Source organism: Mustela nigripes, chromosome 4 (assembly GCF_022355385.1).
Source record: "Mustela nigripes isolate SB6536 chromosome 4, MUSNIG.SB6536, whole genome shotgun sequence".
Classification (NCBI taxonomy): domain Eukaryota; kingdom Metazoa; phylum Chordata; class Mammalia; order Carnivora; family Mustelidae; genus Mustela; species Mustela nigripes.
In genome coordinates, this window is record NC_081560.1 from 101021992 (window position 1) to 101034955 (window position 12964).

The window sequence follows — 12964 nt, forward strand, 5'->3', positions numbered from 1 at the left end:
GGCTATCGATCCTTCCTGGTATGACCTAGTAAGTTTCGGTTAATTCATGAAATAATGGGGACATGGCGAAACCAAGGAGTAAAAGAGGCATTCCTGGGCATGTAAATATCTGTTCAAGCAACTAAGAAATTAATGTTCGAAAGTTACTTAATTAGCATAACCATTCCTTTTATAAACAAATATAAAGAAAATATAACTAAAAATATTTTATATTTTTGTTGCAGATGATATGCTCCAGGAAGGAGGCATTCTTAAAAGCTTTTTGGTCTTTACTTCCCTTTTAACAGAGAATCTGGAAAAATGCATTTCTTCATAGTTGAAGTGTACCTATTTTGTAAAATGTGTTTGGAGTTGTCTTGTATACGAATGATTGCAGGCGATATCCTGAGGATTTTCAGCTCGTGTTTACCATGTGCCTCATTTCTCGAGGCTTTGGAAGAGGAGCTGAGCTTCGGATCTGCAGTGTCTCCCTGATACAAATGCCAGTTCGAGATGCTGTTTCTGAGAAGGAAAGCCTGCATTAGAAGACAGAGACGGGGATCAAAATGTGCAGGGAATGCAATAAAAGACTAGAGAGCATCAGATGTGTCCCAGCTCAGACACAGAATTAAAGCTGCATGTGTGTGTATGTGTCTGTACCCAAGTGTGTGCGTGTGTGTGTAGTTCCAAAGTCTAGGTAGGGAGAGGACGTGAAGGAACAGGGATATGAGCAAGAAAGCTATAGCTGAAGCTACAGGAAAAAACTTTGCTCTAGATTATTCATGCTTTTAAAATGCTCAGACTTGTCCATCTTTTCCCCTTGTGCGATTGGCACAAAATGTCCTTGTGACATCCCGTACTACTTCAGTCAAAGTCTAAAAGCTTTGTTTCAGCATGTTTCCTTGATAGCAATGTGTTTCCCAGCTCTACCAAGTTTTGTAAACATTAAGCGTGAGACTGACTAAATCATTCAAAACAGAAGTTAAATACGACGTCCATGGACCAAGCACGGCTTCAGGGACTTCCTTGACTGTGTCAAGTCTTCAGATTTTCCCGAAATTTCCAGTTTAAGCCCCAAATTATTGTGGTATTTATGCTATTCTTTGGTTGTAAGTTATGGTTGAAAAACTATAGGGGACCCTGTGTGAATACCAATTGGGGATCTTGGGATTTTGACGAAATCTGCTTTCTCGAATGCAGGTTTGGACAGGGCGTAACTAGGGGAAAGATGGGCCCATCGTGGGCAATGCACTTTGTTGACTTGAGGCCGACAGAACGAGGAGGAACCTTTACCGCATGGTTGTCCCTTGGGTGCACCGTTCTTCTCCACGGCCCTATTGGGGGGACAAAGCACTACCCAAGGCTGTCTGCCCTTCTTGCCCAGGACAGAATAAACTAAATTCTTCCCCTGTGATTCTAGGTCTTTGGTATTCCCTGCTGCTCAAACATTCCAGATTTTTACCCGAGAAGGTTCATGGTTCCTGATGTTCTTTTATAGTCCTATAAGTGAGCCATCCCCCATTCTGTTGGTTCAAACCCCTTAGCACCTGTCAGGATTGTTTATGACCCTTTCATCATTCTGGTACTTGCAATGCTCTGTGCAGAGGCACCTCCTGGAGAGCTTGTGAAGAAGCAGATAATTAGAAGAGGGAGATTGTTTAATTTTACCAAGATGAAGCATGGCATAGAGAGAAAGAATTCTTGGTCATGAACCAAGTATGCACCATTGAAACCATGTGCTTTCCAAAAATGACGTCTATCTCTATAAGAAAAGAGTCACAGTGACTGAAAATTATAAGCTATCATGCTTTACGCTGTCCATCCCACTTCGAGGGGGAGAGTCACCTGTCACCAGGGCACAGGCAGAAGCCAGGCTCACCCATTACCAATAGCACCGCGGGCTCCCCCGTTGGGGTGCTGGCTCTTCCCACGAAGCCGACACCTACGTAGGGATGACTGTTCTTTGCAAGACCTCTGCCTTACAGCGTGTGCTTCTAAATGAGTTGTGTAATTAAACCTTTGTCTTGAGGAAAGTGTAGATTCACTGTTGCTGTAGGAAATGATATGGAGAAGTCCCATGGGCCTCTCACCCAGTCTTCCTGATGGGAACGTGTTGCAATATCACAGCCAAGATAGGAATGCCAGCACAGGATTTCTATCCCCACAGGGAGCCCGCTGGTTTCGCTCTTCCAGACGTGCCCACTTCTGGGCGCCAGCTAGGTCCTTCTCCAAAAAGCAGCAGGTATTTCAAAGACACAATCTAGCGTGCCTGGGTGGCTCAGTTGGTGAAGCGACTGCCTTGGGCTCAGGTCTTGATCCTGGGATCGAGCCCCAGCAGGGAGCCTGCTTCTCCCTCTCCCTCTGACCCTCCCCCCTGCTCATGTTTTCTCTCGCTCACTTTCAGATACATAGAAACTTTGAAAAATATAAAAATAAATACAAATAAAAACACAATCTAAGGCAAATTCCTCCTTGTTTAGAACCTGCCCGTGATTTCTTATTGCTCTTAAAACGGAATCAAAACCCTTAGCAGCAAGCCCCTCACCTGGTGCCTCTGCCTCTTGGTTCCCCGTGCTTTCCCAGCTTCATCTCTGCTGGATTTCACTTCAGCCAGGGAGCCCTTCGCTACCACGGCTCTTCCCACAAGGAAGCCCCCCAAACTCCACACAATTTGCTAGTAAGCTCCTCTTGCCCTTGAGGATTGTGCTGAATGGCCATTCCTCAAGGAATCCTGCCATGACCCCTCAGACCTGGTCAGGTTTCTACATGCTAGAAGCTTCCACACAGCCATGATCACAACTGCAGTTCCACACAGAATTTGGTGAACGTCGGTCTTCCCTTCTGGGGTGTAAGTTTTACGAGACAGGACCAATGTCAGTCCTATCTGCACACGTCCCTGGACCTCGGGTGTTGTTGGGCTCACAGTGACAGTGAAGTGATGATGGAGATGACCATGACCATGACGATGATGATGGTGGTGATGGTGACGATGACAACGATGATGACAGTGACGATGATGACGATGATGGCGACCATAATGACCATGATGGTGATGATGATGGCTTACGTGAGCCAGACACGTTCTTACAGATATTAACATCTTAACCCTGATGATGACCCCATGTGGGCACCTTTTACCCTCATTTTGCAGGTGAACAAAGTGAGGCTTCACAAGAAGTAATTTGCTGCAGGTGACACCTCTCGCTCCTTCACAGGCAAGCATCTAGAGCTGGAACCCATGTGCTTAGATAGGATACCTGTCCACCCCCACGGCCGGCCTCTGCACATGGGTGAGGTGTTCAGTGAACACCTGCTGGATGAATGATTATGGGGAACGTTTTTGAGCTGGCTTTGATTATTACGGGCATGGAAGTCACACGTGGACAGAGACTACAAGGGGCTATTCATTCTGGTGGGCTTGATTCGCAGTAATTTCCTTATTAGGGTTTTTAAAAAAATAACTAGTAGGTGATAGACATGAATTAGGAAGTCTGAATTATTTGCAAGTGCAAACTCTAAAGGATTTCGTAAATGCTTTTTTCTTTGTGCGTGGATGAGTATATAATGAATATAGCATTCAGTATGTGACAGGTATAATGGGATGTAGGAATTGTTTTATGAAATAACACAAATATCCAGCACAACACAAACATCCCCCATGTAACCTCAAATCAACACTCAGTAATAAATGAATAGACTTAGGGGGAAAAAGCAAGTGTATTTCTAATGGCAAAAACCATTCCCGGTGGAAATTAATTAAGTTAATAAGAGTTCCTCTGTCCTTTGGCACATTAATACTTAATCCTAATTGTCATTTGATATTTTTGGTTTTGTATTTCTTTTGCAAATTGAGCAAGCATTTGATGAATGACTGGGTTCTGCCACCTAATTTTTGGACTGTCTCCAAGCATGAAATTATAATTCCAGATAATCCTGTCCCAAAGATCTGGGTCTCTTTAGGAGGGAGGGGAGTCGGGCGATGGCCCAGTTTGGCCTCCCCCAAACAAGTCGCCGGGGCTTTCTCTGGTTCTACACACGATTTGAGTTTTTTAGTAATCCTAAAAACTGATGTGCTTTTTCCATGAAAGGAAGTGTGGCCACATTTTCCAGAGGGGGAGTCGTCTGCATCCTTACTCCTTCATGCTCTCATCCCCAGCCCCTCACCCTCGCCACCACCCACACAACATCTGTAGTTCTTAAACTAAAAGCACAAATTATTGTAAAAGTTAATTGAGCTTACAAAGAAATGCTTGTGTAGAAAACCTTCTCAGCTTCAAGGAAAACAATCTGGTTTGAGTGGCCGTTCAACAGAGTAGAAATTAGTTCACTGAAGGGCACTCCTACAGCCCCTTAGGAGTGACCCTGCTGTGGCCACCCCCACCCCCAAGATTTGGCGATCTGCCAGAATAAACAGCTTAAGGAGGAGTTTGGTAAAGCCATAAAGTACACACTTAGTTTTTTACTTCTCTGGTTACTGGCCTCAACCACCAGACAGTTCGCTGGAAAAGCCCAAAAACAAACAAACAAACAAGGGTTTGAGATTACAGATTACTGACTTATGGAAATATGTCCTTTGCACTGGGCCTCAGCCTCCGGCCTCCTAAAGGCCATTGGATGCCACCCTCACACAGCACTGGCCTTGCAGAGACATGCAGAGCCCCAGGTTGCCAAGAACGACTTTATCTTCCTCAACATGTTCTGTCAGATTGAATGGGACAGCCAGAGCAGCCAGGGCTGGCACAGGAACAGATAGAAAGGTTTCCGATCCCCTGGAGTGCATTGTTGAGCCAGGATTTGGTCCTGAGACATATCGTGGGGGTAAGCAGCTTTCATCTGCAGTGGTTTCGTAGGCCTGGTGACTTGGCTCCAGCCACATCATTCCACTCCTCTCCCTTAATTACCAGGAGTCTCCTAGACTTACATCACAAGCAAAATGCATGAGGTTCCTTTCATCGGAGAGCATCCCCGTGGACGCCTTGTCACTGAACAGGGCATGTGTTTTGAAAGATGCTCCCGATGATCAAAACCAGCTATGTGGCTCCTGGAGATTAGTCCCTAATTGTCCCCACACAGCAAATAGGTCCTTACTAAGCGATAAGAAGTCCTCTCTAGTGTTCTTTGGCCTGGAGTTTTTGTGCTGGTGGAGCCATCCACCTTAGTCGCCGTATTTAAATGTGAAGGCTGTTTAAGAAAGCTTAAAAAAGAAGAAAATTATAAAATACCTCCAGTAAGCCAGATAAAAGCATAAAAGTTGAAGGTAGGAAATTTTTCAAAGGAAGATACAAAATAAGATTTGGTAACCACCTCTGTGAGTGACTGTTATATATTCTGTTGATTAAATAGTTCATAATGAGGCAAGGGTGGCAGTGATAGGTTTTCTTGTTTGTTCTTCTAACAGACTCATGGTTTTGGAAGATGTTGCTCTCGTTAGATCTCAAAGGGGTTCGATCCGAAAACGGGCACTCAGCCACCGAATGCTGTATCTGCAGTCAGGAGCCAAGCTAATTCTCATAGGCTGGTGCGATGTGATAGAAAACTAAAACCTGAGAGAGACCCGAGCAAGGAAAAACACTTCCTCATCCAAGCTGGCGAGGAATTTGCCGTCCTCCCTACTATTAATAGATGCAGCGGAGATTCCATTTTCATTGCTCAACTGCCATATTAGTTACTAAACTTGAAAGAAGTGAATCACATTTGCCGAAGACGGACGTACGATGCTAGCGCAGAAGTTTGAGTAATTTCAGCATTTATCCATCTTTTATTCCTTGCTGAATTTCTCAGTGTAACGAGCTAAAGGGAAGCCACAGGAAGCAGAATGTTTGCTGTTGTTCTCAGATGACACGTTCCTCTTTAAAGAGACCAAATGTGCTGTGAAACAACAGAAGGCTTTCACCCCCCAAATGTGAGCAAATCCAAGGCCGTAAGAGGCAGCCGCAGGACCAGGAGACCGGGAAGAGGAGCCGGATGGGGTAGTGTCTTTCTGGAGGATGTCTCTATGCAGGGAGGCCACACACATGGAATTCCCAGGAGAACTGAGGAGGAGGGACATCTGGAGCAAAGTCCCTGGGTGGGACAAGCAGGGGTGAGAAGCAGCCGTTGTCTTCCCATATCCGCAGGGCTGTAAGGTAGAGGAGGAATGAGACGCATCTCTGTTAAGCCAGAGGAAATTCTCAGGGGACTAACTTCAGATCACTCGAAGGAATAATTACATTTTAAGAATTATAAATAAATACAAGAATATTGCTTCACAAACTTGGAGCAAGATTAAAATTCGGAACGGACAAGCAGGAGTTGACAACCATTTGTCCTGAATACGGAAGGCCAGGGTTCTTGGGTGTGGTGGGGATATATAGGGTTGGACATCCAATTCTAAAAGGAAATGATGCCTAGCACAGAGCTGTAATACCCACGACACAAGACCATACACGAAGGACACTTCCCAGCCCCTATACTTCCCTGTCAATTTTCAGTGCCTCGTATCTTCCATTCCCCTATTTACCTAATGCTAGAGGAGGAAGATCTCAACCCTAAGAAAGCTCTTTCAGAGTTTGGCCTTAGAGGAAAATGATTCTGTTTAACATTTACCTTCTAGAAAGTACGGAGTGGAGGGAACCCTAGCCATCTACCTCCTGACCTCTTGTTAGGCCTTCCTCTAAAGTAGAGCTTGATGAAGTACGGCCCACAGTTCACATCCAGCTACCACCTGTTGTTGTAAATAGAGTTCATGGGCACATGTCAGGCCCATTTATTTGCTTCTGGTCTGTGGCTGGTTTTGCACACTAGCAGCGGAGCTGAGAGCTTGAAACAGCTCTGTGTGATCTGCAAACCTGAAAATATTTACTCTCTGAGTCTTCTCAGAAAGTTTGCCAGCCCTGGCTCTGGAACGTCATAAAGGGCGTTTCAGAATCTCTCTTTTCTAGACTTAGGTCTGTGGCAAGGGAAGGCCAACCCTGGCAGCAACACCAAGTTACTTGGCTTGGGCAGGTGATGCACCAGATAGAGAGCGGTCTCGTATGGCAATGGCTACTTTGGATTGACAGCTGTCCTCGTGGAGGGGAAAATATGTTCTAGAAAGAATAGTGTATGAGCTAAAATTACAACTCCTTGTGACAGAAACTTGGCTCGGGCTTCTCCTGAGGTGACATAGTAGGTGTTAGTGATTTTCAGGTCAGTCTTTCTTAGTCGATGAACCCAGGAAGTGGGCCTCGGAACTCAGAGCTAGCTAGGGAAAGAGGCTTTGGGCCCCCGCGCCCTGGGACTGGCCTGTGCTCTTAATTCTGTTCTTTGCACTGCTACTTCCTCTTCCCATTTGGAAGTGAAACTTAAAGGGAATATTTAGATTAAGTAAGAGTAAATGAAAAAACTGTCCATTTTAAAGCATTAAATAAAAACATATGCACACACACACAGCACTCAAATCCAGCTATGCTTACGAAACCACCACAAAGGGGTCAGATGAGGGCTTTTTCTAAGTGAAAAATAACAGGAGAGAATGTTCTGAGCTCACAGCAAGCTGGGAGTTCTCTTAAGGGAATTCTGAAAGGCATGTACGAGGCGTGGCTTCCTCAGCTCTAAGGGCCCAGCACAGTCTCCCTGCTCAGGGATGGGTCCAGATGCCTTCCTTTCCAGCCACAGACCCGTCCCTGCGACCTCGGCAGGCTGGTGCGCTCCATGGCAAGAGCTCACAGCTGCTCTCCAGGCCACACACAGCTTGCGGGCAGAAGGCAGAGGGGTCTGCTGCTCAGAGTGCTCGGAGGAAGGAAGCAATTCATTCTGCTGGGGTCCCGTCCAGATTGAATTCAGATTCAAGCCGGAGTCATATTTGTTAAGGGTCTGCCATGTGTCAGGTGCTTTGGCTAGAATTCTGCCATCGCATGGAATCCTTCCCAGTCATAAGTCCTTGTTTTTATAAGAAAAAGAGACTCAGCATGATCAAGAAGTTGCCTTGGTAGTAGCAAAACCAGGGTTCTAATCCAGACCTGGTGACTCCAGGGTCTTGATCATTGATAGGTGCTGATGGAAGTTTGATTGTTTGTTGTCCTGTGGTCAGAATGGCGGGGCGGGGGTGGGATGCCTAGCTTTCCATGGTTTTCTTTTTTTCTTCTCTTTTCTTTCTTTTTTCTTTTTGCTTTCCTTTTTTTTTTTCTTCTTTTTTACTTTTCAAATCCTTCATGACATGAACATGAAATATTGGTTCAAATAGTTCTGCTGAGAACCTGACATGTTCCTGTGACTTGAAAAAAACAAAACAAAACAAAACAAGCAATAGGCTCCCCTCATCGGTGAAATCAAGCCACTGATCTTTGTAGGCAGATCATTTTTCTTCCTTTCACGGCTTCTCATTTGTTTGCAGCAGCAAAAAGGAGGAGGCAGATTCTAGCACGGTGGCTGGGTCAGATAGGAGCAGCCCGGAAACCTCCGCCGTGCCTGGCAGCTTTGCCCCCTCCGTGCACTCCGACCCCGACTCCCAAATCCAGTTCTCTCCCAAGTACCCCGTATAGGCTGGTGGAGCTTCCTTTTGCCTCCATTGTCTTTGCTCCCTTTCCCCAGCTGCTTTAGCTCCTTTAGATCCTGATTGTTCTGTGTTGATGCTTGGGGCAGATTCCAGGTCCGCCTGTGCTCCTGGAGGTTCCCCCATAGAAGAGCTCTTTGATCTCCCCACTTCGTTTCCAGGCTTGCCCGGGGGTCTGGAGGAGCCAGACCTTTGGAAGTCTTCACATCGCAAAGGCTCGCAGGCTAGCTAAGGAACTAGACCTTCCCCTGGCAGGTGCCGCCAGGGGGATGGATAGGAGGCGGGCTGGGACTGTCCTCCTTTCAAGAAGAAAACACTGCTATAATGACCTTTTCCTGGCGTCTTAGTGATTGCCCCCGTGTTTCAGATTTTTACTGCTGTCATTTGTGGGGTGGGGGTATAGGGTGCTGTTTCTGTTGTTTGTTCTTTCTAATGCTCATCAGTAAACTGAAATGTGTGTGTTATTCAACTGAATATGTGTGTGTTATTCAGAGACAGCCTTAAAACAATTGTGTATTAGAGACTGATTTTTTTCGAAACCTGGATAATAACAGAAAGTTTAAACGAACATTTAAGCTACCTTGGCGTAGGGAGTAGGCAGGCACTGCCCCATAGAACCCAGAGTCTTTCTGCAGAGATATGCTTGCAACAAAGGTCCTTCTTGTCCCCTGTTCTGGACTAGAAATGTTTTATTTCCTTGCAAATTACAAATCTTTTCCAGAATTTTGTTCGGTAAGATTGGATGGAGACATGGTCCTTACAGATTACTGAAAACAAAACCAGAAAGGGTCACTTGGAACCCCCAAATTAGGATATGGGCAGTGACCCAAGGGAGAGGAATCCAGAAAAACAGATAGCAATGGAAGACACCTCTCTTGTGGAGTGTGGTTTCTTGTGGGACGGTGTGAGGCAAAGTCACGGGGCTCAGCTCCTGGCACTTGTTGGCGACTTGTTTTTTTACTCTGAAGGTGAAGTATCATGTTTCCATTCTCCTGGTAATAAGGAGTATTGGCGTCTTCTCCCTCAGATAACTACAGGCCAGCATTTCTCTGCTTTCTGACTTGGGTTCCTTTCGTACATCTCTACCCTGAGTGGCTTTAGGACATCCTGTGATGATTTCATGTGTAAAGTCATCTCCCCAAAGGGCTCCTATATTCCTGCAGGGCCGTGAGTACTTCTGATTCATTCTTGGCAGCCGTGGCTGTGCTAGTTTATTAAATATGCTTTAGTTAACTAAGTGAATGAACAAAAGAACAAACAGCCCCTCGCAGCCCAGGGGCAGGTCCCAGAGCATAGGCGAGTGAACGCTTTCTGAGAGGTGCTGTGGCGACACCTAAGGCTAATGACTCCACCCTCCACGAGGCTTCTCAGCCATGCAAGGCATTCACATGAATTCTAGAAGGACAACTCAACCAGCAAGCAAAGAGCCCAATGTGGGGACTATTACTCAGCCTTTGTCATTAGAGAGTGAGCCATGTGGACCTGAGCAGAATACAAAACAGAAGGTTTGTGAGTCGGATGAGGACTGTGCCCAGAGGAGTGAAATCTTGTCAGCCCTGCCTCACTTTACCTCCACGTCACCTTGCTGGGAATGGCAGATTGTGCAGGTGTAAGTAGGAAAAGAAAAGCTGCACCCTGAGATGCAACATTAGACATGAGGTGGTGAGAAGCTGTTGAAAACGTAGCATGTTGCCAGACCACGCGTGCCAAGGGCTTTGGGAATGTTGGACCTGAAGGCTCACACTCTCACCCCCCCAACCCCCCACCACTGTTTTCTGCTCACCAGTTCGCTACTGAACTGAGTCAAGTCAGAGTGGAGAGTTGGTAGGTAGTCAACCGAAGGCAGCCTTTGGTCAAACTCTCATCAGCTTTGAAACCCGGTTTCAAGCAATGGCCTTTGACACCAACCCCTTTTTGGAGTTTTGTATTTTTGTATATTTGTATTTGCATTTCCCAAGTCCTCGCACCAGCCCTTCTCTGGGCTTCACCGTCTGTGACAATCACTGGTGTCCCCTTCCCCAGCCAGCCTCGCCCCGGAACTGCCTCATCCCTCCAAGTCTCCTGGCGCTCTGGGAGGCAGACAATGGATCGGACGGGCATACCCATCCTCGCTCAGTGGGTCCTTCCGTGTAACTTGCTCCTCAACTCCTCTTCCTCATCTGGGTAACAGGCAGGTTTCAGGGCAGCCTTGGAACCTGGGAAGGACGGTGGAGACGGCTGGCACCAACAAGATTCTTGACTCTGCCCTGCCCTGCACTGGTCGGTCTGAGGGGCCCGAGTCTGAGAAGGCGGCAGAGCTCGCAAGAAATAGGTCAGAAGCAGACATTGTAGTGGAGGCAAGGATAGAAGCAGTGGTTTGGCTACTAGACTTTTGGAAGGGAAGTGGCATTAGTCACCTCAGAAGTATTCCTGTCTGTGAAGAGAGAGCCCCTGCACATGAGTAAGCAGTCGTCCCCAGCTAGGAGATTAGCAAAACAGAGCCCGGGCCGAGAGGAGGAGCTTGCTCATGGTATCTCTAGAAAGGAAAAACCAGACACATTCAATTCACTGTTGTTTATATTTTCACATAGATTTTTAAACCAAATCCAGTGTTCTGTCCTTTCTCCTGTGCGCCCTGCTCAGCGTTCAATAGTCAGTCATGGTATTTGTTAGCCACATATAGACCTAGTTCTGTATAAGCTGAAAGAAATGGTGATATATGTAACTCCTCCACCCATGAATTTTTGTTCAGTACCTAGCCATATGTTTAAAATACAGAGACACTGGCCACCAAGATAGAGTGTTGTCTGATACATACTAGGTATTCGAAAGGGATTTATTGGATTGAGCGAATAAAAAGTTGGTATTGCTTTATGAAATTCTTTTTTCGTCCAAATCAGTTTGTCATAGTTCAGTAAGATAGGTCAGATTCATCTCTGACTAACCAATAAACTACCTATTTAAGAAAAAAAAAAAGGGATGGAGAGGCATGCCTGGGTGGCTCAGTTGGTTAAGTGTCTGCCTTCAGATCAGATCCTGGGGTCCTGGGATAGAGCCCCACATCGGGCTCCCTGCTCAGTGGGGAGCCTGCTTTTCCCTCTCCCCCTTCCCCCACCCATTCTCTGTCTGTGTCTTGCTAACTCACTTTCTGTCCTCTCAAATGAATAAATAAAATCTTTTTTAGAAATGGAATGGATTTCCAGCCCTGTGATTTAAGATACTTGGTTTCCATTGTTAGGACCATTCTCAAGATAACAGCCTATAAAACAAAGTGCTGACTTTTATTTCAAAATCTTTTTTTTTTTTTAAGATTTTATTTATTTATTTGACAGACAGAGATCACAAGTAGGCAGAGAGGCAGGCAGAGAGAGAGGAAGGGAAGCAGGCTCCCCCCACTGAGCAGAGAGCCTGATGCGGGGCTCAATCCCAGAACCCTGAGATCATGACCTGAGCCGAAAGCAGAGGCTTTAACCCACTGAGCCACCCAGGTACCCCTTTATTTCAGAATCTTAGAGCTATCCCAAATTTCAACACAACTCATCAATTCTGCTGAGACTATTTAAAAAAAATTTGTTTAAGTTCCTGGGTGGGGGTAGGAAATGGTTTTTTGGTATCATGAAGATGTAGACAGAAATAGATGGCCAAAGTTTGGTTGCTAGGGTAAAGCCCCAGCGTCGGACGTAATTTATATTCAGAGAGTTGTGAATTATGAAGTACTTCCAGGTCCATGATCTCATAGCTCCTCTGTCAAGTATGCTGAGCTGGTCCCATTTTTAACCAGTGAGAAACATTGAGACCCAGATAACCGGCAGGAGACCATCCCATAATGATAGCATCACCATTGGCACTCTGACAGGTTTTGAGGATGTCACTGGACGCATATTCCACAGTCCCTTGGAGAACTGGACTTCCTGGGGCTCAGACACATCAGTTAATTCCCAAGAGAGTAGACACGATATACAAAGGTATCCTAATTCTGCCTGTTGTTTAAAAATCTTGGGATTAATGTAATGGCTAGGAAGAGAACCATGGGGATAGAAACCAACCAGCTTAGGTGTTCTGTTCCCTAACTCAAAAATAAAAGAGATGTTACTTTAAAATCTTCTGCTTATTAACTTAATTGGAGTTCCTGTAGCCTGCAGTTGTGTTGGACAAGTCAGAGCTTGGCATGTTTAGTCCAGTAGGGATGTTAGAAATGCACGTGGCAAATTATCAAATATTTAAGAGGACCTTTCGACTATTTTATATGCATTTCCAGGTCACAGTGTAGATTCAAATTCAGCTTGAAAACCATCTTTGGATACCTATAAGCTGAGAACTATGTACTAGTTAAAAATCAAATAGGATAAAATAAGGAACTAGTGATAAAATATTAAGTTCTGGAAAACAAAGGAAAACCTTCACAGTTGTGAGACTTTTCCCACTCTACAAAAGTTTTGATTAAACCCACAGTGACAATGTAAATGCTACTTTGTTTGTACTTTTATTTTTTTG

The 12964-nt window shown here is 45.5% G+C and overlaps 1 protein-coding gene across 1 annotated transcript in view; it reads left to right on the forward strand.

Moving 5' to 3' along the window:
• Window positions 1-12964, forward strand: part of EGFR (epidermal growth factor receptor) — a 202670-nt gene that overhangs the window by 118764 nt on the left and 70942 nt on the right. The window lies entirely within an intron of this gene.